This window comes from Phacochoerus africanus, chromosome 15 (assembly GCF_016906955.1).
Source record: "Phacochoerus africanus isolate WHEZ1 chromosome 15, ROS_Pafr_v1, whole genome shotgun sequence".
NCBI lineage: Eukaryota > Metazoa > Chordata > Mammalia > Artiodactyla > Suidae > Phacochoerus > Phacochoerus africanus.
Genome location: NC_062558.1, coordinates 62,522,697 through 62,547,139, shown reverse-complemented (window position 1 = coordinate 62,547,139; position 24,443 = coordinate 62,522,697). Strand labels below are relative to the sequence as shown.

Below are 24,443 nucleotides of genomic sequence, written 5' to 3'. Positions count from 1 at the left end.
ATTGTGGCTAAGCAGGTTAAGAACCCAGCTAGTATCCATGAGGATGCAAGTTAGATCCCTGGCCTCACTCAGCGGGCTAAGGATCTGGTGTTGCCATGAGCTGTGGTGTAAATCTCAGACTGGATCAGATCTGGCCTTGCTGTGGCTGTAGCTGTGGTTGGTGGCTGCAGCTCCGATTTGACCCCTAGCCTGGGAACTTCCTTATGCTGAAGGTTTGGCCCTAAGAATCCAAAAAAAGGAAGGAAGGAAGGAAGGATGGACTTGCTGGTGTTTCTTGATGGCCTGCATTGTCACTGCTGTGATGCAGGTTCAATCCCTGGCTTGGGAACTTTCACATTCCTGAGGCGTGGCCAAAAAAAACCTCGTTGGCAGCCTCAGCTATTAACGCTATGGTGATCTGCCTTAAACTTTCTCTTTTTTTTTTTTTTGGCCACACCCGCAGCATGCAGAAGTTTCTTGGCTAGGGATAGAACCTGCACCACAGCAGTGGCCTGAGCCCACAGCAGTGACAACACCAGATCCTTAACCCCCTGTGCCACCAGGGAAATTCCTGCCTTAACTTTGAAGCAGAAGTCACCCTCTTCCAAGGCACCCCAACGAATGACAGCACAGCAGGAGCACTAGGGCTTGGCCATCTCTGTATATCCCTCCAAGAGCAAGCTTGGCTCTGGAACTCCCCATGGGATTGGCTGAGGTTCTGTCACCACAGCATCCCAGTCTGGGGTGGCGGTGGTGGGGAGGGGGGGCGGGGAAGGGGGTGGTCTCCTTTCCCAATTCTACTTCTTCCTCCTCTGCCTTTGCAGGCCTCAGTGCTTATATCACAGTCTGCCAAACCCCACTTCTTTTCCCTTTTGTCTTTCACAGTTGTTACCTCCCAATAAACCTCCCGTGTTCCCAACACTGTCTCAAGGTCTGCTTACTCTAGCACCCAACTAACACAAATGATTTCAAGCATAAGCTTCAAATTTAACGCCAGGAGGCTGCAAATTACAAGTGCTCATTCGGAAACTACTTATTACATCAACAACTCTATGTGGTGGGCTCCAGGGTGAGCAGCAGCAGGAATTTATTTAAATAATCATTGTAACTCTTTCTGAAACATGAAAGGAAGATCAGCTAGCAATAAAATCAGAGTTCAAATCTACCAAGTCATTACTATAGACCAAATTTTCAAATGCAATTTCCCACTTGTTCCTCACAATGCCTTATGAAGTGTGTAGTATTTTTATTATTCCCTTTTGCAGAGAGCAAATGGAGATTAGTTTGATTGTCCAATGACATAATTAGTAAGTTAAAGAGTCAGAATTTGTACTCAGGAAGTTCCTGCTGTGATGCAGTGGGATCAGTGGCATCTCTGGAGCGCTGAGACGTAGGTTTAATCCCCAGCCTGGCACAGTGGGTTAAGGCTCCAGCGTTGCCACAGCTGTGGCAAAGGTTGCAACTGCAGATCAGATCTGATCCCTGGCCTGGGAACTCTATATGCCATGGGTGGCTAATAAAGAAAAGAAAAAAACAAAAAAGAATTTGTCCCCAGGAAAGCCTAATCACTTAACCACTACACCATTCCAGTTATCCAGAGTTGATTTATGTTGTTTACAACTGAAGAATCCTAACATGATATGAAAATTGGTTCCAGGGAGCAAGTTAGACCATCAGGGAACTGTCACCCATGGAAACAAATTTAACCCCATCTGAAAGTCTCAGCTATGCTTCCCAGTCAAGTACACTCAATATCTATTAGTACAAAGGTTGCTTTTTTTTTTTTCTTTTTTGTCTTTTTTGTCTTTTCTAGGGCCACACCCGTGGCATATGGAGGTTCCCAGGCTAGGGGTCTAATTGGGGCTGTAGCCTCTGGCCTCTCCACAGCTCACAGCAATGCAGGATCCTTAACCCACTGAGCAAGGCAGGGATCGAACCCACCACCTCATGATTCCTAGTCAGATTCGTTAACCACTGAGCCATGATGGGAACTCCCTTTTTTTTTTTGCTGATAAAAATTAACAAATTCCTGCAATGTTTTTTCTTTTGAAATGTCTGCTGAAAATGGAATCTGGTCCTATTCCCTGGCCTGCTGATAGATGCAGCATGAGAGGGAATATTAGATTCCTCCTGAAAAAGAGCTCTCAGGATGACAAAAAGGACAGTTTCCACAGACAAGGAAGATAGAATGGCTTCCTTATGCAGTGACATCTCAGTGTGGTTTTTTTTGTTTGTTTGTTTCTGTGGCATGCAAAAGTTCCTGGGCAAGGGATCAAACCTGAGCCACAGCAGCAACCTGACCACAGCCATGATGACACTGGATCCTTAACCCAGTAAGCCACCAGGGAACTCCTCAATGGTGGGTTTTTAAGAGAGATTATTTGGAAAACTGATTCCTTTCCTAATTCTTAACAGAAATCTCAGCCCTGTAGCTACAAAAGTTAGGGATTCTAACAGCATGCTAGTCACAGAAAATTGAGGCATTTCAGCTTGTGATTCCCTGCAACTCAACTCTTGAGGTTAATTTTGTAAGCTCTAGATTGAATTTGAAGTCTAGACAAGCATCTTATGTAAGAATCTGGACATTCATTAGTAAAGAATCCACTTAGCAGAGACCATTTTTTTTGTTATACCAGCTGAGTAACAATGTCATTCTAGAGTGGATGGTATACTGGGGATTCATGGAAAGTGCTCTTGGACTTCAAATACTCTAAAAGTAGCTGTTGAAAAGCATAAATACATAGAATGTGTTTTTTTAGGGTCTATGCTACAAGGTTGAATGGGTTTAGATAGTTCTCATACTAGTGTGTGAAGAGTGTCAGGGAACATATTCCAGCTGTGCTTCGTGTACAAGAAAAGGACATAGACTAGCTGAGGAAGTTGGCAGGCATCCCTGAATCTGTAGGTTCCTCAAGCCAATAATGTCAGAATCCATCAGTCAGTGCGTCTGTGGGCTAGGGAAGCCACACTACACTAACTTAGGATGGTTAGTTCCTAAAATCCTTTCTAAACTGTCTCACTGTCACCTGCTAGGTAAATGCCTCTTTTTTTTTATTGGCTGCACCCTCAGTTTCATAAGTTCCCTGGGCCAGGGATCAAACTGGTGCCACAGATGTGACCCCAGCTACAGGAGTGACAATGCCAGATCCTTAACCCAACATACCACCAGGGAACTCCTAGGTAACTGCTTTTGAATGACTTATGGCTGTAAGCTTGATCACCAGCATGCAATCCAAGAGATTACCATCTCACATCCATTATAATAGTAGCAGTAGTGAGATCATAATTACGTACTTTAGAAGTGGGGCAAGGTACACGGGAAGAAGTAACTCATTACTCCCGAGATTTCAGGGTGGTATTACATCAGTTTACCTGAAGGCTACAAAGATCATAGAGATATGGATGACAGTGCTATACTTGGATGGCAGTTTTGGCTTACCTTCAGCCAATGTATCCATTCATGGGTCAGTTTTAGAAAAATAGAAGAGCCACTTTATCTATTTTAAGCAGGAAGAGATTTAAGAAATGCAGATGATTTCCAGTGTTTGATAGGTGAGTATCAAACACTGGAAAACTCTAATTCAAAAAGATACACATACCCCAATGTTCATAGCAACACTGTTTATTATAGACAAGACACAGAAACAACGTAAATGTCCATCAATAGATGAATGGATAAAGAAGATGTGGTATAATATACACAATAGACTATTACTCGGGCATTAAAGAGAATGGAATAATGCCATTAGCAGCAACATGGATAGATCTAGAGATTATCGTACTAAGTGAAGTGTAGAATGCGTCTTTTTAGGGTCTGAGAAAGACAAATATCATATGATATCATTATATGTGGAATAAAATTTTTAAAATGATACAGGAGTTCCCAGGTGGCCTAGTGGTTAAGGATCCAGAATTGTTACTGCTATGGCTCAGGTTCAATCCCTGGCCAGGGAATTCTGTATGTCATGGGTATGGCCAAAAGAAAAAAAAAAGAAAGAAAGAAAAAGAATAAAAGATACAAATGAGCTTACTTACAAAACAAGAAACAGATCTCAAAAGGGGAAATATGGTGGGAAGGGATAAATCAGGAGTTTGTTATTAACAGATACACATCAACTGTACATAAAATAGATAAATAAAAGGACCTACTGTAAAGCACAGGTAACTATACTCAATATCTTGTAATAACCTATAAGGTAAAAGAATCTGAAATATATATATATAAAAAACTGAATCACTTTACACCAAAAACTAACACAACATTGTAAACCAACTATCCTTCAGTTTAAATAAATAAAATGTATGACAAATCTCACTGAAGAGTGGTGGGGTTTGGGGGAGAAGTTGACTGATTTTGGGAATGAGTAGAAATTTTAAGTGTATGAGAGTTCCCTTCGTGGCTCAGGGGTTAACAAACCCGACCAGGATCCATGAGGATGTGGGTTCAATCCTTGGCCTCACTCAGTGGGTTAAGGATCCAGCATTGCCATGAGCTGGTGTAAGTCTCAGACCCAACTCAGATCTGGCATTGCTGTGGCATAGGCCAGCAGCTACAGTTCTGATTCAACTCCTAGCCTGGGAACCTCCGTATGCTGTGGGTGTGACCCCAAAATAGCAATAAATAAATAAATAAATAACTTGTAAGTGTAAAGACAAATGTCCATAAACAGTATATGCATAAGCAATTCTGAAACTACTACATGTACACAGATATTAAACAAATATATAAATGGACAAAAGGAAGGGGAAAAAAAATGCTGGAAGATCTGAAGAGGCAAATGTGAGCTGGGGCCTCCAGAAATGGATCCCAGATGACAGAACTGTCCTGCCAAGGAACCAGGGAGAAGCAGGAGTTCCCTATGTGACTCAGTGGAAATGAATCAGACTAGAATTCATGAGGATGCGGGTTCAATCCTTGGCCTCGCTCAGTGGGTTGGGGATCTGGCATTGCTGTGAGCTGTGCTGTAGGTCACAGACATGGCTCGGATCCCGAGTTGCTATGGCTGTGGTATAGGCCAGCAGCTACAGCTCTCATTTGACCCCTAGCCTGAGAACTTCCATATGCTGCAGGTGTGGCCCTAAAAACCGAAAAAAAAAAAAAAGAAGAAGAAGAAGGTAGAAGCAGAAACTGTCCTAGAAGTGTTAGCTCCAGAAACTCACAGCCCAAATCATAATCCAAGAATCATGATGCCCCAATGCCACTGATGCTGCCTTCAAAATCACACTGCTCGACTGGCATCAGCAAAAACTTCATGTTTGCTTGATGCCTGGACCCTTAAGAAGCTAGTGACCAGACACAGTGATGCTACTAGAGAAAGCCCAACCCCTCTGCATCATGCCTGCTTGCAGGAAACAAAAACAGCAACTGTGCCTCTCTATGTACATATCTGTCTTCCAAATGTCCCACAAGCACATCTGATTGAACAAACTTAAATTACATTTGGAATCTTAACTATAAGGGAATTGGGAGAGAGTTTTCGGTGTTCCAGCCTGTGTGGTACAGACAGGCATCCTAAAAGTCAGGGGAAAGGGATGCTGAGGACTCATTCACTATGAACCCCAGCCAGCTCACTGTGTGTCTGGAGGATGAAGAGGGCAGTAGACAGTGAAAGCCACAGGAGAAGGCATTTCCGGGCTGGAAAACAGAAGTGGAATCAGGAAAGAGAGAAAAGCCTAGCCCAATGGAGCATTCAGGCAGGTTTGATGAAGAGAATTTGTTCTTTTGGAAATCCCTATCAAATGCTGCCCTCTGATGTTTGTGGAATAAACTACCTTTGAGAAATGCTGAAAGGGAGCCTGAGGAAAGAATGTGTTTAGCTGCAGCTTTCTGGGATGAACAGCTATGGATATCTGAATTTCATGGAAACTGGTTTAAAATCCACTGAACTGGAAGTTCCTGCTGTGGCAAAACAGGATCAGGCAGGACGCAGGTTCAATCCCCCATCCCACACAGTGGTTTAGAAGAGTCAGCATTGCCACAGCTGTGGGGTAGTGTGCAACTGCGGCTGGGATCTGGTCCTTAGCCCAGGAACTACACATGCCTCAGGGTGGCTAAAAAAGGAAAAAGAAAAGCAAACAAACAAAAAACCCCACTCAACTGGATACCAAAACTGCTTCCAAATGATGCAGCCAATTGACATTCAGCCAAAGTTTTGCCCAGGTGTTACTCAGACCTCTTGATATGGGTTATTTTTCCCTCCATAACAGAGCGAGGATACTTTTAAGTATTCTTTGTGGTTCATGTAATGATCAGGAAAGCAGATGATAAATTAAATTATAAACCATTTATACAAATTATGGATCCAAGAGATTTCCAATAAAGCATTTAATTTATTGCTGGTATTGTTAATTTGAAATTTCTTGGTTTATCTTTACATACCACTATCACGATTGATGACTAGGAAAAGAACGACATCAATGATTTTCAGAATTTTATATGCCAGGAGGAATAAGTATATGTCAGCAAAACAAGTTCTTAATAATGCATTGCTCAGTACAACCAAAAAATGAAAGCCACTGTGTTTAAAATTGTTAAATCCACAACTATCAATGTGATTGAAAATACCTTCCAGGAGTTCCTGTTATGGCTCAGTGGTTAACGAATCCGACTAGGAATCATGAGGTTGTGAGTTCGATCCCTGGCCTTGCTCAGTGGGTTAAGAATCCGGCATTGCTGTGAGCTGTGCTGTAGGTCGCAGATGCAGCTCGGATCCCATGTTGCTGTGGCTCTGGCATAGGCTGGGTTACAGCTCTGATTAGACCCCTAGCCTGGGAACCTCCATATGCCATGGCAGCAGCCCAAGAAATGGCAAAAAGACCAAAAAAAAAGAAAAAGAAAATACCTTCCAGAGGAGTTCCTGCTGTGGTGCAGTGGGTTAAGAATGCGACTACAGTGGCTCAGCTCAAAACTAAGATGCAGTTTGATCCATGACCCAGTACGGTGGGTTAAGGATCTGGCATTGCCCCAGTTGTGGCATAGGTTGCAGCTATGGCTCAGATTCAATCCCTGGCCCAGTAACATCCATATGCCTTGGGTGCAGACATTTAAAAAAAAAAAAAAAAAGTTCTTGTCATGGCTCAGCAGAAACAAATCTGGGCTAATATCCATGAGGATGCAGGTTTGATCCCTGGCCTCGATGAGTGGGTTAAGGATCTGGCATTGCTGTGAGCTGTGATGTAGGTAAAGACTCGGCTCAGATCTGGCATTGCTGTAGCTTTAGTGTATGCCAGAGGCTACAGCTCCAATTTGACCCCCTAGGCTGGGAATATCGATATGCCGAGGGTGTGGCCCTAAAAAGACAAAAAAAAAAAAAAAACCTTTCAGAATCACAGGTTAAATAATAAAATCCATGGATTGGAGGCTGTCCGTTGGACATACCAAGAATGTTCGTGTCTCTGTGCCCTTACCTCCTCCATGCTTCGAACATGCCTTCCCTGAATATTGCATGCATAGAACTATCTTCCAAGCTTCTAAAGTGGTAAGGTCCAGGGTCCACGTTCACAGGAGCTAAGTTGTAGTCATCTCTTTCCCTCCCTCTTCTTCCCTCACGGCCATTCTGTGGTTCACCAAAACCATGGTTTGCAACTTTGGATAGGTGAAATGGGTGGGAATAAGCCTCCTCTTTAGACAACTTTATATGAGTTGTCTATACTGGGATTACAGGTGAAAAACACATTTACCAATCAAGTGTTACTCTTTTCCTTCGCTAATCTTCCGTGACTACCTGCCTTCCTTGGTTATTCTTTGGTAGGATTTAAACATTCACATGTCTCTGACCAAGATCATTTTTAGTAGCGTTTCAATCTCCCTCTGATTCCTCACCAGATACCAGATAGAGACAGCAAGAGAATTAACAAGAAAAGGCCATCCTGGCTGGAATTGTAGCACTTTTTTTTTTTTTAATTGTTTTTTGGCCACCCAGCAGCATATGGAGTTCCTAAGCCAGGGATCGGATCCGAGCCACAGTTGCAACCTACTCCAGGGCTATGGCAATGCCAGATATTTAACCCACTGGGCCAGGCCAGGGATCAAACCTATATCCCAGCCACAACAGGAACTCCGTGTAGCACTCTTTTCTGAGAACTGTCTCCACCTTAAACCACCATCTCTAAGAATCTGTAAGTATTTGGGAACTCTTTGACAAACAGTATAAAACTATCCAAGTTTGAGGCTAGAGCAGCATTAAAATATGACAAGCTGGAGATGCCCTGCAGAAACAACTTCATATATTGCATCATACAGCCAATTCTAGAGTTCCCAGGTGCCAGAGTTGTCCCCATTCCTACCTCTCCCTTGGGTCCTCTGGCACTAAAGGAGGCATCTGTAAACAAGTCACTGCAGAGAACAGAACATCCCCCCTCTGCATGGCCTAGGGGGCAGGCACCATGCTCTCCCCACTCCACTGTTTGCTTTCCCACAGGGGAAGAGCTGGACTCATCTTCAGGATGCAGGGATGAAAGGCCACAGAAAATAAGCCTGAAGCTGTGTGGGGTCAGGGCTGTGTGTAATCAGTCTTTAGGGGGCCCTGATCTGCTGATCTGCTTCAAAGCTTTGGAATATAACTTAAGGGACGTCATCCCACTGGGTTCACAGAAGTTCCCTGGGGCTAGAGGTGAGGTCCAGCCATAAAAGTGAAATCATGGATGGTGACACACTTAGAAAAGAGCTCCTAGTGTTGTTACAATAACCACAACAAGTTAACCAAAAGGATCCTCCTAAGACTGTCAAATCCTTACTAGTTTAGTCATAGTACAATGAGAGTGTGGCTTTGAGAGCAAGATGTATGCGGGTTAGAGAAACAATTTCAATGTTCACAAAGAGAAGACAGATTAGACAAATTATAGTAATCCCTCCAAAAGAATAATAGGCAGCTATTGAAAAACTACATAATACATAGTGCTGGTGGGTGTGTAACTGGTACTATCTCTATGGAGAGCAACTTGGCACCACAGATGGAAACTGCAAACGCATATACCTCTAATCCAGGATTTCCACCCTGAGGAATTTATCCTACAGATACTTTCATAGGGGTACAAAATGATATGTATATACATGCATGTACAAGACTATTTATGGTAGCATTTTTTTGTAATGGCCAATGTTTAGGAACCATCATTAGGGAACATAATTTAAAAGTTATGAACAGACTCACAGATATAGAGAACAGACTTGTGGATTCCAGAAGGGATGGAGGAAGGAGCTGAACAGACTAGGAGTTTGGGGGGAGCAGACGTAAACTATTGCATTTAGAATGGATAAGCAGGGAGTTCCTGATGTGGCTCAGTGGGTTAAGAACCCAACATAGTGTCTGTGACAATGTGGGTTCTATCCCTGGCCTCACGCAGTGAGTTAAGGATACAGCATCGCCATAAACTGCGGCATAGGTGGCAGATGCGTCTCAGGTCTGATGTTGCCGTGGCTATGACGCAAGCTGGCAGCTGCAGCCCCAATTCGACCAGGAACTTCCACATGCCTTGGAACTTCCATATGGGACAGGTGTGGCAGTAAAAAAGAAAAGAAAAAAATAATGGATAAGCGATGAGACCTCTACTATATAACACAATGAACTATATCCAATCTCTTGAGGACAGAACATGATAGAAGATAATATGAGAAAAAGAATGTACATTAAGTGTATGCCTGGGTCATTTTGCTGAACAGGAGAAATTGGCACAACACTGTACATCAACTATACTTAAAAAAAAAAGTTGTGGGAGTTCCCGTCGTGGCTCAGTGGTTAACGAATCTGACTAGGAACCATGAGGTTGTGGGTTAGATCCCTGGCCTTGCTCAGTGGGTTAAGGATCCGGCATTGCCGTGAGTTGTGGTGTAGGTTGCAGACGCGGCTTGGATCCCCCGTTGCTGTGGCTCTGGTGTAGGCCGGCAGCTACAGCTGATTCGACTCCTAGACTGGGAACCTCCATATGCCGTGGGAACGGCCCAAGAAATGGCAAAAAGACCAAAAAAAAGTTGCGGTACAGCAAATAGTGGAATACAGTACAGTCTTAAAAAAAAAAAAAAAAGTTCTCTATGTCCTAATACGTTGCTAAGTGCAAAGCAACAATAGCACCAAAAAAATAAAATAAAATCGAAATACAGAACAGTATGTGTATTACACCCCATTTGAGGTTAATAAAGCAAGGAAGCAGGTGAAGAGTCTTTGCTGGAAGGAAGTATTTTACGTCAGCCTCTGATGTGTCTTCAGCCTCAGCCAGCTGGGTACTGAGCTGTTGCTGAACTGGGCAGCCTCAGCTGAGGAAGAAGCGTACTTATGCCCCCTAGTGAAGTAAATTTTAAATTTTAGTGGACACAGGAATTATCTGAGTTACTTGAAGAAAATGAAAATTTAAGGGATCTATCCTTAGAGATTGTAACTCAGTAGATCTGGGGTTGGACCTTGGAATTGGTATGGATTTTTTTAGGGCGGCGCCCTCGGCATATAGGGGTTCCCAGGCTAGAGGTTGGATTGGAGCTACAGCTGCTGACCTACACCTCAACTCACAGCAACACCAGATCCTTAACCCGCTAAGCGAGGCCAGGGATTGAACCCACAACCCATGGTTCCTAGTCGGATTCATTTCTGCTATGCCACAATGGGAACTTCAGGATTTTTTTTTTTAATAGACTTTATTCTTTTATTTTTTCAAAATGTTTTGGCCATACTCACAGCATATGGAAGTTCCTAAGTGAAGGATCGAATTTGTGCCATAATAGCTCAGGTCGCTGCTGTGGGAATTAACATTCCCTGTCAGAGTGGGACTTCTGTTATAATCAATGGACTAACATTGACACATCATCGTCACCCAAAGTCTAAAGTTTACATTATAGCGCAGTCTTGGTGTTGCACATTCTATGGGCCTGAACAGATGTATAATGACATATATCCACCATTATAGTATCATACAGAGTGGTTTCACTTCCCCAAGAATCCTCTGTGCTCTTTTTATCCCTCCTTCCCTCCGAACCCCTAAAAGCTACTGATTTTTTGTTTGTTTTTGTTTTTGTCTTTTTTGGGCCTCACCCATGGCATATGGAGGTTCTCAGACTAGGGGTCGAATTGGAGCCATAGCTGCCAGCCTACGCCACAGCCACAGCAACGTGGGATCCAAGCCATGTCTGTGATCTACACGACAGCTCACGGCAACACTGGATCCTTAACCCACTGAGCGAGGCCAGGGATCAAACACGCATCCTCATAGATACTAGTCAGGTTTGTTAACCACTGAGCCACCACAGGAGCTCCAAAAAACCACCGATCTTTTAACTGTCTCCAGTTTTCCCTTTTCCAGAATGTCATGCAGTTGGAATCATACAGTTCGTTGCCTTTTCAGAGTTTAGTAGTTACATATCGGTATCTCATTGCTGTTTTATTTTACATTTCCCTGAAGACATATGATGTGGAGCATCTTTTCATGTGCTTCTTGGTCATCTATATATCTCCTTTGGTGTGGTATCTATTAAGGCCTTTGGTCCACTGGGTTTGCAGCGGGGGGGGTGGGGGGTTGTTTTTTGGCCACACCCACAGCATGTGGAAATTCCTGGGCCATGGATTGAACCCTCATCACAGCAGTAACCACACTGGATCCTTAACCCACTGAGCCACACAGAACCCCCACTGTTTTCTTTTTGTTTTTAGCAAGCACAAAAGGTGATTCTGATGCAGCCGATCCTTGGCCTAGTCTTCAAGAAAGTATGCTATAGTAACCAGAGAACTAGCAGCTAGGATGAACAAAAGTCTTCTTACAATGTTGACTCCATGAAGATCTATGAGAGGGGAATCCAGCCATGCCATGTGGCCTCAAGCTCAAGCTCAAAAGAGTGATAAAATTTGGCTACAATTGAAGAAGTTTCCTTGGCTCGGGTCAACTGCTAAGTTGCCCTGGCCCAGGAACTTCCATTTTTGGTGGGGGTGGGGGTGGGGGCAACAAAAAACAAACAAAACTTGGAGTTCCTATGGTGGTTCAGTGGTTAATGAACCCAACTAGCATCTATGAGGATGCGTGTTTGATCCCTGGCCTTGCTCAGTGGGTTAAGGATCCAGCGTTGCCATGAGCTGTGGTGTAGCTGGTAGATATGGCAGGGAACCTGTGTTGCTGTGGCTATGGTGTAGGCCAGCAGCTGTAGCTCCAATTTGTCTCCTAGCCTGGGAATCTCAATTTGTCAGGGGTGCAGCCCTAAAAAGACAAAAGACCAAAAAAAAAAAAAAACTTGGCTACTTTTCACTTACAAAATTTGTTAATGGCAAGCCCCATCTATATTCATATTTTGGTCCTTTGAGGCTTGAGGCCATCTATACCATTTTCTAATTATTATAGTGGAAATGCAACAGAAGTAGTTGCTGATCACCCAAAGTATTCACAAATAGAAAGCTGGATTTGAGCACAAAACAATTGACTGTACAAGTTTAGAGCTTAAGGATGTATTATCTACTTCAATTTAGATGGTGATACTTCTGGAGTTCCAGTTGTGGCTCAGCAATAATGAACCCAAATAGTATACATGAGGATGTGGGTTCCATCCCTGGCCTCACTCAGTGGGTTAAGGATCTGGCGTTGCCATGAGTTGTATAGGTCACAGATGAAGCTTGGATCTGGTGTTGCTCTGGTTGAGACTGTGGCCAGCAGCTACAGCTCCGATTTAAACCCTAGCCTGGGAACTTCTATATGCAGTGGGTTCAGCCCTACAAAGCAAAAAAAAAAAAAAAAAAAAAAATCTGGACAGGAAATCATATCTTGAATTATCTGACCCTAAATCCAATCAGACGTTTGCCTGTGAGAACAGCAGAGGGAATTTTGAAATGTATACACAGAAGAAAAGGTGATGAGCAGACAGAGCAGAGAGAGAAGCTATACGCCAAAAAATGCTGACAGCCACCGGAAGGTGGAAGAAGCAAAGAACAAATTCTCCCTTAAAGCATTCGGAGGGACCCATCGAACCCTTGATTTAAGACTTCTAACCTCCCAATACTATTAGAGTATAAATTTCTATTGTTTTAAGTTGCCAAGTTTCGGCAATTTGTTAGAGCATCCACAAGAAACTTACATACTCCGGTTATCCCACACACACACACACACCAAGGCAAAGAAGCTAAGAAAAGTACAAGTGCTTTGTAAACCTAAGTGCTATCAAATGCAAGCTCTCGCTCTAGGTCGCTTTCTATAAGGACCTCCAGGACCATGCAAACAGTCATCGTTGAAATTCCCATTGTGGCTCAGTGGGTTAAGAACTCAACATTATCTATGAGGATACAAGTTCGATCCCTGGCCTTGCTCAGTAGGTTAAGGATCCAGTTGCAGCTGCAGCTCTAATTCAACTCCTAGCATGTGGAACTTACACATGCCACAGGTGAGGTCCTTAAAAAAAAAAGTCATCATCACGGACCAGTCCTCACAGAACAAATGTAAGGGGAGTTCCTGGGGCTTACCTGTATCATTGTGTACTCTTCCCTTAATCCTTCTCTTCCCACAAAGCTTAGTATTTTTTTTTTTGGTGGTGGTGTGGGTACTAATGGAAGCAATTCCCAAAGAAAATGAGTTAGAACTACTTTACCCATATCTCTTCAATCTTCCCAATAATTACTAGAGAAGAGATTCCAAGATCTTTTGTTAGTCCAAGTGTAAGCAGAAAGGGTAGGGGATCCTGGAAGAAAGAACCAGGAATGGTTTTCTTTTTTTTTTCTTTTTTTCTGGCTGTGGTACACGTTGGCTTGATGTGAGATCTCTGTTCCCAGACTAGAGATTGAACTCTCACTGCAGCAATGAAAGCACCACTAGACCACCAGGGAATTCCCATGGCTTTCTTGACATAAGAAGCCATTTTTGGCCTAAGCCATTATGGGATCTAAGCCTGGCCACAATGCTTGCCTTTCAAAAGGTCTCAGCCATAATGATCTTAAGAGAACAAGTGAACAAACAGTTATCAGGCAAGAGGTAACAATAGCAAAGACCATAAACCAGACCTGAAGACTCCCAGTTCTGTTTCAATGGTAAAGATTAGCCTGAAGCATTTGCTTCAGTTGTTTGGTAAAATTTAAACCACCCCCCACCCAGACCCCACCACCTTGAGGGCTCAACAAAAGGATCAACTGGAACCTAAGAGATGAGGATGTTGACATTTTCTGACCCACATAACTTCAATCACCTAACCTTTAGATTCTGATATCCTCTGCCCCAATTCTATGCTGAATTCCCCTGTTTAAGCCCCTTCATGAATATGTATGTACCCTTTGCTTAAAATTTCCCTGATGTTGCTGTTTGGGGAGATATCGCTTTGGGAAAGATTCCCAGTGTTCTCTGTACTCACTGCAGGTAATAAATCCTTCCTTCTCCCGATCTTTGGCTTGGTTGTGTCTTTTGGCTCAACACCCACCAGGAGGTGAAGCCAGTTTTCAGGTTACAGGATTTAGAATAGGCTTTCTCAAAGAGCAACAGAATTGACACTTGGGACTAGATAATCTTCTTGTTTGGGAGACTATCCTGCACAAGGTACATTTAGCAGCATCCTTGTCCTCTAACCACTGAATACTGCCAGTATTGCTCCTAGTCAGGACAATCAAAATGTCCACAAAGGCCAAACGTTCTAAGGGGCAAATTTGTCAGCCATCCCCATCACTCATACCAGATAGAGAACCACTTACTTAGGGAATTCTTGTTCTGGCTCAGTGGATCAAGAATCTGTCTAGGGAGTTCCCATAGTGGCTCAGTGGTTAACGAGTCCAACTAGGAACCATGAAGTTGCGGGTTCGATATCTGGCCTCGCTTAGTGGGTTCAGGATCTGGTGTTGCCATGAGCTGTGGTGTAGGTCACAGACGTGGCTAGGATCCTGCATTGCTGTGGTTGTGGTGTGTAGGCTGGCGGCTACAGCTCCAACTAGACCCCTAGCCTGGGAACCTCCATATGCCATGGGTGAAGCATAGAAAAGACAAAAAGACCAAAAAAAAAAAAGAATCTGTCTAGTATTCATGAGGATGCGGGTTTGATCCCTGGCCTTGCTCAGTGGGTTAAGGATCCAATGTTGCCCTGAGCTGTGGTGTAGGTGTGATATGGTGTAGGTCAGATGTGGCTTGGATCTGGCATTACTGTGGCTGTGGTGTAAGCCAACGGCTACAGTTCCAATTGGACCCCTAGCCTGGGAACTTCCGTATGCCGAGGGTGCAGCAATCAAAAAAAAGGAAGAAAAAAAAAAGAACCATTTACTGAGGAGTTCTCTTGTGGCACAGCAGATTAAGGATTCAGCTTTGTCACTATAGTGGCTTGGGTCAATGTTGTGGCAAGGGAAATGCAGACAAAAAAAAAAAAAAAAGAACCACTTATTTAGACAGGGCTGGCCAAAGATCTATCTCATGTGGCTCTACTCTTGGTAATTGATTTTTTTTTTTTAATCTTTTTAGAGCTACACCGGAGGCACATGGAAGTTCCCAGGCTACGGGTCGATCAGAGTTGTAGCTGCTGGTCTATGACACAGCCACAGCAATGCAAGATCTGAGCCTCATCTGGGACCCATGCTGCAGCTCAAAGCAACACTGGATCCTTAACCCATTGATCCAAGGCCAGGGATCCAACCAGCATCCTCATGGATGCTAGTCAGATTCATTTCCAGTGAGCCACTACAGGAACTCCTATTGATTCTTCATTAAATTGGTCTTTTTAATAGTTTCATTGGTGTTTCTCAAATTAGAATCAAATTTCATTTCTAGCAGAACCATCCTATCTTGTTGACCTACCAGGACACCCTAGAATTTACATCTTACATGTTTTGCAGATGACTTTTTTTTTTTTTTTTTTGGCAGTGTCCACGGCAAGCAAAAGTTCCCAGGCCAGGAATCAAACCCAAGCCACAGCATCAACCCGAGCTGCTGCAGTGACAACTTCTTAACCATCTTAACCCTTAGGCCACCAGAGAACTGATTATTTTAATTTGTTAATGACAGATTTCGATGAACTTCAGGCTCCTAGCAGACAATGTTCCCTATTTTAATCCCTTAGTTCTGGAATCTGATCCTGGTTTTGAAACAAGCAGGACCCTGTGGGGCTCCTGGGTGCAAATCCTGTCTGTGTCTCCCATTTCTCTCTCTCTTTAGGGGGGGTGGGGGGGAAGTCTACACCCACAGCATGTGGTAGTTCCCAGGGATCCAAGCCCCTTCAGTGACAATGGCAGAGCCTTAACCCACTGTGCCACAGAGAACTCCCATTTCTTGTTTCTAGGAAATAGGTCTCAAATAGCCTCCAAGACCTTCCCTGGATTCCAAAGGGCAGGTTCAAACAGTTGCTATTCTGGGAAGGGAGGGAATACAGAAACAAAGGAGGAAGTTAAGAAATAGCAATATAGCCTTGGGGTGGGGTCCAGGTTCCTTCTTAAGGAATATACATTAACAGTATATTGGAGTTCTGCTACTGCAACTAAGGCCCCCACCCAGGTGGAGGATGTCAACTTAGGCTGAGCTCAAGATTCTTGGAGCTACCTCAGTACCAACCAATCAAAAGGAAATCACATACCCTGCAGCCCTCACCCCAAATTTTGCCTGTAAATATTCTCCCCCAAAACCAATGAGGAAAGTTTGGGGTTTCTGAGCATGAATCACCCATCCCCTTTGCTTAGCTCTGCAACAAACCTTTCTATGCTCCAAATTCCAACACTTCAGTAGGTCTGGGCTCACTGTACATCAAACACAAATTTTGGTAACAAAGCGATGGCCTAAAATTTTCCATGCATCTCTGGAGCACTGGGACGAAGGTTCGATACCCAGCCCAGCAGTATCTGAAGGCTCCAGCACTGCTGCAACTATGGCTCCAGTTGATGCAGAGGTGTGGATTTGAACCATGGCCCAGAGAAGTGGGTTGAAGTATCTGGCTCAGATTCAATCCCTGGCTTGGGAACTTCCATATGCTGCAGGGTGGAGGGGGGTGGGGAGGAGAGACAAAACAAAACCAAAAACCTCCATAACTGGGTAGGATAAAAGGAAAAAAAAAGAAAGACAGCTTTACTAGCAATAGACCTTAGAAAAAAGGAACAGGGGAGTTCCCGTCGTGGCGCAGTGGTTAACGAATCCGACTAGGAACCATGAGGTTGCGGGTTTGGTCCCTGCCCTTGCTCAGTGGGTTAACGATCCGGCGTTGCCATGAGCTGTGGTGTAGGTTGCAGACGCGGCTCGGATCCCGCGTTGCTGTGGCTCTGGCGTAGGCCAGTGGCTACAGCTCCGATTCGACCCCTAGCCTGGGAACCTCCACATGCCGTGGGAGCAGCCCAAGAAATAGCTAAAAAAAAAAAAAAAGAAAAAAAAAGAAAAAAGGAACAGTCTTTCAAGAGGCAAGAAAGCCACTGATTAAATCCCTCCCAAATACAGAATTATCAGTCAGCAGTCACTGTACCAACTGCCCAAGCTTCACAAATAGTCTCCATTTTACGGGGAGGAGGAAACATGTTCAAAGAGAATTCAACCTTGTTTGAAACAATCCCACATGCTCTATAGACTACAAGCACTGTGAGGACAGCTTCATTACCACTATGCCTCCCTTTATGACCACCAAAACCAGTGTTCTGATGGGACCAAGATCTGATGGAGAAGAGAACTAAGTAGAGGTCTACTTCCTAAGATCAGTGGTGGATCAGATCCTGGATTGAACAGTATTCTTTACACCTTCGAGATACGTATATTTTACAATATTTCTTATATGCCATATTATTTTTAAGTGGGAAAAAAATAACTACACCCAAAAATCTTGATAATAGGAGTGCCAGACATGGCACTATAGGTTAAGAATCCGACTGCAGGAGTTCTTGTGGCTCAGTTGTAACAAAGCCAACTAGTATCCAAGAGGACTCAGGTTTGATCCCTATACACACTCACAGGTTTAAGGATCCCGTTACTGTGAGCTGCGGTGGTGTGGGTGGCAGATGAGGCTTGGCACCCGCATTGCTATGGCTATGATGTAGACTGGCAGCTGAAGCTCTGATTGGACCCCTAGCCTGGGAACTTTTATATGCTGCAGGAGCGGCCCTTAAAAAAAAAAGAGAGAGAGAGAATCCAACTGTAGCGGCCCAAGTTGCTGCAGAGGTGAAAATTCAAACCCCGGCTGATGCAGTGGGTTAAAGGATAAGGCGTTGCCACAACTGCGGCACACGTGGTAGCTGTGGCTCAGATTCAACCCCTGGCCGGAAAATTTCCGTATGCCACAGGTGCGGCTATACAATAAAATAATAATAACAAAATAATAAAGAAAAAATATAAGAGCATGAGACAAAGTGCTGGACAAACTCCCGCAACCGGCTGAATTCTAAGCTCACTCCAAGATGAGATGTCAAAAAGGAACCAGTGCAAAACGTAGTTGGGGTATGACGAGAAAAAAAGAAAGAAAAGCAAATGGCTGACTACACGCATACTGCAGCAAGAATGGCCAGGAGACATAGGAAATCAAGAAATATTTCAAACTGAAATATAAGAAGCTGATGAAGAACACAGAGAGGCAGATTTAAAAGGAAGAAAAAAAACTTCTGGAGAAGAAAATCTCAAAGGTTTGAAAATATTTCCTCACAGAACAGAAAACCCCGTAGGAGAAAAGTTTTCGAGTAATAAAGCCTTATGCAAGTTCTTGAGTCTTTAAATGTGAACGTACTACCTTAGGAAACAAAAATGAACTGAAGTAAAAAGAAATTTTTTCCAACCACGGCTACACCCTGAAAGTGTCCCTACAGGCTGGCGCAGACCTCTCATACGTCCGGGTGTTAGAATGCGGACCCATTCAGGACTCCCCGACATTCCCGCCTTACAAAAGGGATTCTCCTCAAACTCGCCCCCTTCTGGCCCGCCTTGTCTCCGTCTTCCCAGGCTGGCGATTCCACCACCAGAGTCAAAGATACTGTTGGCGGCCTCTGTAACGACTCCCTTCGCTTCCAGATCGCACACCCTCAGTCCCTACCCCCAGGGCCCCCAATCCCCAGTCGATCCCGGGTGTGCGAGTCTCAAACAGGCCATCCGTCCCACCCCTCACTTAGGGCTCCAAGTCTCCACGCTCTCCTTCTTCTTCACATCCGGCACCTCAGTCTTCCCTCTGAGAACTTAGAGGAGGGTGGAACGACGGGGACTGGATAGTAGCAGCTGAGGCTAATTCACCTTTCCAATATTTACCACCGTAGGCGGAGCTATCAAGGGGCAGGGTTAGGTACGCAGCGGGCCCAAGTCAACATCTCGCGCCCAAGGTGCGCAAGCGCCGCTTCCGGAACTCCCTTCTGCTCTAGCGCGCCCTGCCCCCTCTCGGTCCTGCGCCCAAGCACCCGGGAACAGCAACCCAGGGAGCCCGCGTCCCCGCCCCACTTCCGGGTTCTCGCCAAACCCCACCTTCTTCTCCGGGAAGACGTGGCGCAATTCTACTTACAGAACAGAGCCGGAAGGACGTAAAGACAGCGGAGGGGCAGGGTCCGGTAGGCAGGAGTCCAGGGGCGGGGCCACGGGCGCGAGAGCGCCATTTTGATGCTCCCTGAGCGGAGCCCGAGATTGGCCAGCCAGGCGCAGGGCGGGGCCGCGGCCTGCCGCCGGGACGCTGCGGGTTGGGGAGGGTCGGGGGGTAACTTGAGCGATCCCTGCTCTCTCCGTGGCGGGGGTGAGAGGAGGGAAGAAGAGGGGAAGGCGGGGCGTGGGGAGAGGAGGGCGTACAGAGCGTTCTTGAGCCTCAAAGGACATTGACTGAGGGGGTACCCAGAACAGTGCGCCCAAAGACTCCTGGGTTGAAAACCAGCGTGACCTAAGAAAATGACAGTCATTTCCTGCTGAGGAAGAAGGAGGGAACCGAGAACCCCGGAGACCGACAAAGGCGTCTCCGAGAGCAGAACCTGAAGGGCGGCCGATGGGTGTACTCAGCTGTCGGTACCTTCAGGTGACCTCACCTGATTCCTTCAGAGAGCAGGGCTTTCGCCTCAGGCTTGGTCGGCAGATACAAAGTGCAGGGGCAGAGGATGTCACCACTTTCTCTTCTGGGAGGGACATGGCGCCAGTTCAGTGTCATCTGCGTTTCTGTTTTTCACCAAGACCAGCTGTTTTTGCTCTAAACAAGATAGACTGAACTTTCCAGACCTTGGTGAGTTATTTGTTAAACACATATACACAGTCGGAATTAGCAGGATCAGGGACCAACCAATCTCCAATCTCCTTTCTCTCTTAATTATCAGGTTCCCCGCTAAGAAGAAAAGGAGCCCTGAAAGCCACCTTTGGTTACCGGCCTGAAATGCCCTGAGGAACATAAGCAACCTCATGGAATTTTTACATCAGATGAGGTCTCTAATGAGATGGAAGGTGAAGAAAATAAGACTAATTGTGTCTAAACAGATATACAGACACTGCAGCCACAAAAAGATGACCAAACATTCCTGCCCTAGCAAAGGTGAATGACTATCACTTCTCCAATGACAACTCTTACCCTATTCCATTCCTCCTGCTTTCCTGATGAAAAGTATTAAGCAAATCACTGAATTGCCTCTGCTTTTGACAGCACCAGAATAAACCCCTGTTTCTTTGGGCCTTCCCCAAAATCACCTAACACAAGCCAGAATACTATAATAAGCCCTCTTTAACATTCCCTTTCTGAGATGCTGCATAATTACCCAGAGTGTAAAGTTTCCTTCAACACAGCAGCTAATAACCCTTCAATATTTGACAATAACTGATTTGGTAGTCTTTGGTGGGCACCACCAGTATAAAAAACCATACATTTATGAATTGTACATGACCATAGAAGACTTTAGAGCCTATACTCTAATGAGAAATCAAACCTTAAAGTGAATGGTAAAATGGGACAAAATCTTGGTATATTAAAAGCTTGTAGAGAGTTCTCTTGTGGCACATTAAGTTAAGATCTGGGCTTGTCACTGCCATGGTTCAGGTCACAGCTGTGGCTCCAGGTCAGTCATGGCCCCAGAACCTCCACATGCCTTGGGCACAGCCAAATAAATAAATAAGGAGTTCCCACTGTGGCACAGAGGGTTAAGGATCCAGCATTATCTCTGTGGCACAGGTTCTATACCTGGTCCAGTGCAGCGGGTTAAGGATCTGGCGTTGTGGCAGCTGCAGATTCAATCTCTGGCCCAGGAACTTTCATTTGCCTCGGGTGTGGCCAAAGAAACAAAAAATAAAGGAAAAAAAAATTAAAAAGTGAGGTCTTCAGTCACACTAGCCACATTTCAAGTGCTCAACAAGCCTGTTGTGGCTAAATGGCTTCCTTATCATACCATGCAGCTTTTGACTAAGGAAAGGAGGAACTGAAACCCTACTATCTGAAACCACCACTCTGAAAGGGCTCCCCTCTGGCTGTGACTCTCCTCTAAGTCACTGCCCTTCTTCACTCCACCTTGGAAAGTTAGAACCTGTTATTTAAGACTTAGATGTGGGGCTCATATGAATTACTTCAGAAAAAGCTTCCATTTCCTTGAAGGAGTTTCACTTGTATACAGAAGTGCAGTTTTCTAAGGTGTTAGCCATCCACTTTAACTCTGTGGGTGTAGTATTTCTCAGAAGAAAGGCACCAGAGACTTCCTCTATCTCCATTTGTCACCCTGTGAACTTTTATCCCAGTTAATTACTTAATTAATTAATTATTGTCTTTTTAGAGGTTCCCAGGCTAGAGGTCCAATCAGAGTTATAGTCACTGGCCTACAACAGAGCTGCAGCAGTGCAGGATCCGAGCTGTGTCTGTGACCTACACCACAGCTCACAGCAACGCTGGATCCTTAACCCACTGAGCAAGGCCAGGGATTGAACCTGCATCCTCATGGATGCTAGTTGGGTTCATTAACTGCTGAGCAACGACAGGAACTCCTGAGTAGATTATTAAACAATGAAATTAATGTGATCCAATGTCTAAAATTGAAGGAAGCTTTATAAAGTTGTCTCATTTGTGAATAGCACAGAGATAAAAATCTCCAGGACAGAAGAATGATGGAATGACATGAAGCATCATGAGGTTTGCATATTTTTTCTAGGCCCTAAGTGTGGTTGGCTTTTATTTACAGTTTTCAGCACAATTAAGTTTCCTCACAATGCTTGATATGTATTTTAGACAAGGGTTGTTTGGAGTTGTATTTTTTTTTTTTTTTAGTAATCTTTGGTTACTTTGTGATTTAATCAGATTTTCTCTTCTCAAAGTCTTTAGTTACACATGGCTCCTAAGAATTGTTTTTTTCTTTCTGACTTCTCAGAAAAGAATAAAAACCCTCAGCTTTTTGGTAAGCTCTCTAAAGGCAAGGATGGACAGAACGGAACTATTGAATTCCCTTTATCTTCCATAGCATTACTCATGGGGCTCAAATAACTTCTCAGTAAATATTTGTTGATTGCTAGAAATGCTTTTTCCTTAGATGTTCACCTGTGTTCTAGATGAAATTATCCAGTTTTATTTTTATTTTTGTTTATTTTACTTTTTATTTTTTTGGCCATGACCAAGGCACATGTAAGTTCCAGGGTCAGGGATCAAACTCGTGCCACAGCAATAATCCAAGCCGCTGTGGTGATAATGCTGAATTCTTAACCAGCTGTGCCACAGGAGAACTCCCAGTTTTATTTTAAAAGTGTTAAATGTCTGTCTCCCACCAGTGATGAAGGGCAGCATCTAAGTTTATCTCCTTCCTGCTGTATCCTGAGGAGCTGGATGGTCCCCTGCCTGAAGGAAGAACCAAAGTAGTGTTGAATTAATAGATAAATGAAGCTAACTACTTTTTAAAGTAAAGTGCTTTAAAATGAATATGTAATTGCGTTTATTAATCCTTGGGAAGAACTCACATAAATATTTTAAGTATTAAAAAATAGAGCAAGGGAGTTTGTTCTGTGGCAATGGGATCCGAGGTTTCTTGGGAGAACTGAGACACGGGTTCAATCCCCGGCCCGGCACCATGGGTTGTTGCCCCAAGTGTAGCTGGGGTCTGATCCCTGGTGCAGGAGGAACTCCATATGCAGTGGAGTGGAAAAAAAAAAAAAAAAAAAAAGAAAATAGAGCAAGGATTTCTCCGGTGGCGCAGCAGGTTAGGGATCCTGTGTTGTCACTGCAGCAACTTGGGTTGCTGCTGTGGTGTGGGTTCGACCTCTGGCCCAGGAACTTCCACATAGTGCAGTGCAGCCAAAAGAACAAAACAAAGCAAACAGCCTCACTGAAGGGGCATAATTGCCCAAGTACATTCAGCACTGGGAAGAGCCATGTTCACCGGAGCTCAGCCATGGAAATGGGCCTCTGTCAGTTGTGGTCAGGATGAATGAAAACAACCTTTGTGATTCTAAGTCAGCCAGCATCCAAATAGGAAACAGAGTTCATATATAGTTCACATTTTCAGGAAATGACAAATAGCTTTTCATTGCATTTATGAATTTCGTAAATGTCCTTACAGATTTTCAATAAATTTACACAATAAATATTCAATAAATTTATAGATTCATTATTTGTGATCACATTGTAGATTGTGTCAGGTGGTCCATTCATCTAAAGACAAAAGAACGGCCCTCACCATTAGTAGGTTGTCAATTATTGAGCATCATACAGGCCAGAAAAGAGTCATGGTTAAGACTCATTTCACTGTTGAGGACACTCAGCCCAGCCAAAGTAAGGGACTTTTTCAAAGTTGCCCAAGTAGTAAATGGTGCACAAAACCCCAGAGTGCTTGGGTCTCATTCTAACAATCTTTCTCTTAAGGCAAACTGTGTGTGTGTATTCCTCGCTTTAAACAGCAGTGTGGGACTGTCAGAGGGCCATGAAAGCTGAAACCATGCAAAGCCATCTTAATGGGAAAAATTATGACTGTTCTGCGACCTTTAAAAAATTTTACCAAAACACTAAAAACTCTCTTGACAGTTGTTAAGTGTATTGGGAAATGAAAAAATACTAAAACTAATATTTATTTTGTATTCTATAACTTATTAGAAACATTGAGTGTTAAAGTTTTTCCTTTGTAAAAACCTATCAGGTCTGAACAATGCTTACTGCTTCTTTCCATTGTGTGATTTTCCATAGAGCAAGCATCTTTTCAATGCCTTGGCAAATTGGCATACCCATTTATAAATTTGGATCAGCTTCTAAGCATATTTTCTTTTTTTCTTCTTTTTTAGGCCCATGCCTAAAGAATATGGAAGATCCCAACCTAGGGGTCAAGTTGGAGCTGCAGCTAGCTAAGGCCTCTGCCACAGCCACAGCAGCACTGGATCAAAGCTGAATCTGTGACCTATCCAGCAGCTTGCAGCAATGCCAGGCCTTTAACCCACTGAGGGAAGCCAAGAATTGAACCGAATCCTCACAGACACTGTGTCAGGTTCTTAACCCCCTGAGCCACAATGGGAACTCCTCTTTTTTGTTTTCTTTGGCTATGCCCATGGCATGCGGAAGTTCCCAGATCAGGAATCAAATCAAACCCACACAGTGACCTGGGCTGCTGCAGTGACAATGCCAGATCCTTAACCTGCTATGCCACAAGGAAACTCCTATTTCTCTGAGTTTT

General features: G+C 44.1%; 1 long non-coding RNA gene and 1 other non-coding gene across 3 annotated transcripts; one reads left to right on the top strand and one right to left on the bottom strand.

Moving 5' to 3' along the window:
- Positions 1–17,416: 17,416 nt before the first annotated feature.
- On the bottom strand, positions 17,417–17,561 carry LOC125117135 (small nucleolar RNA SNORA61). Its single transcript, XR_007132500.1, has one exon. It is a non-coding gene; the product is annotated as a small nucleolar RNA SNORA61 (small nucleolar RNA).
- A 2,046-nt stretch (positions 17,562–19,607) lies between these two features.
- On the top strand, positions 19,608–24,135 carry LOC125116596 (uncharacterized). 2 transcript variants are annotated; one of them, XR_007132384.1, is made up of 3 exons: positions 19,608–20,050; positions 20,142–20,353; positions 24,058–24,135. It is a non-coding gene; the product is annotated as an uncharacterized LOC125116596 (long non-coding RNA). The 2 variants fall into 2 exon arrangements; XR_007132383.1 differs by lacking the exon at positions 24,058–24,135 and adding an exon at positions 22,558–22,705.
- Positions 24,136–24,443: the final 308 nt, after the last annotated feature.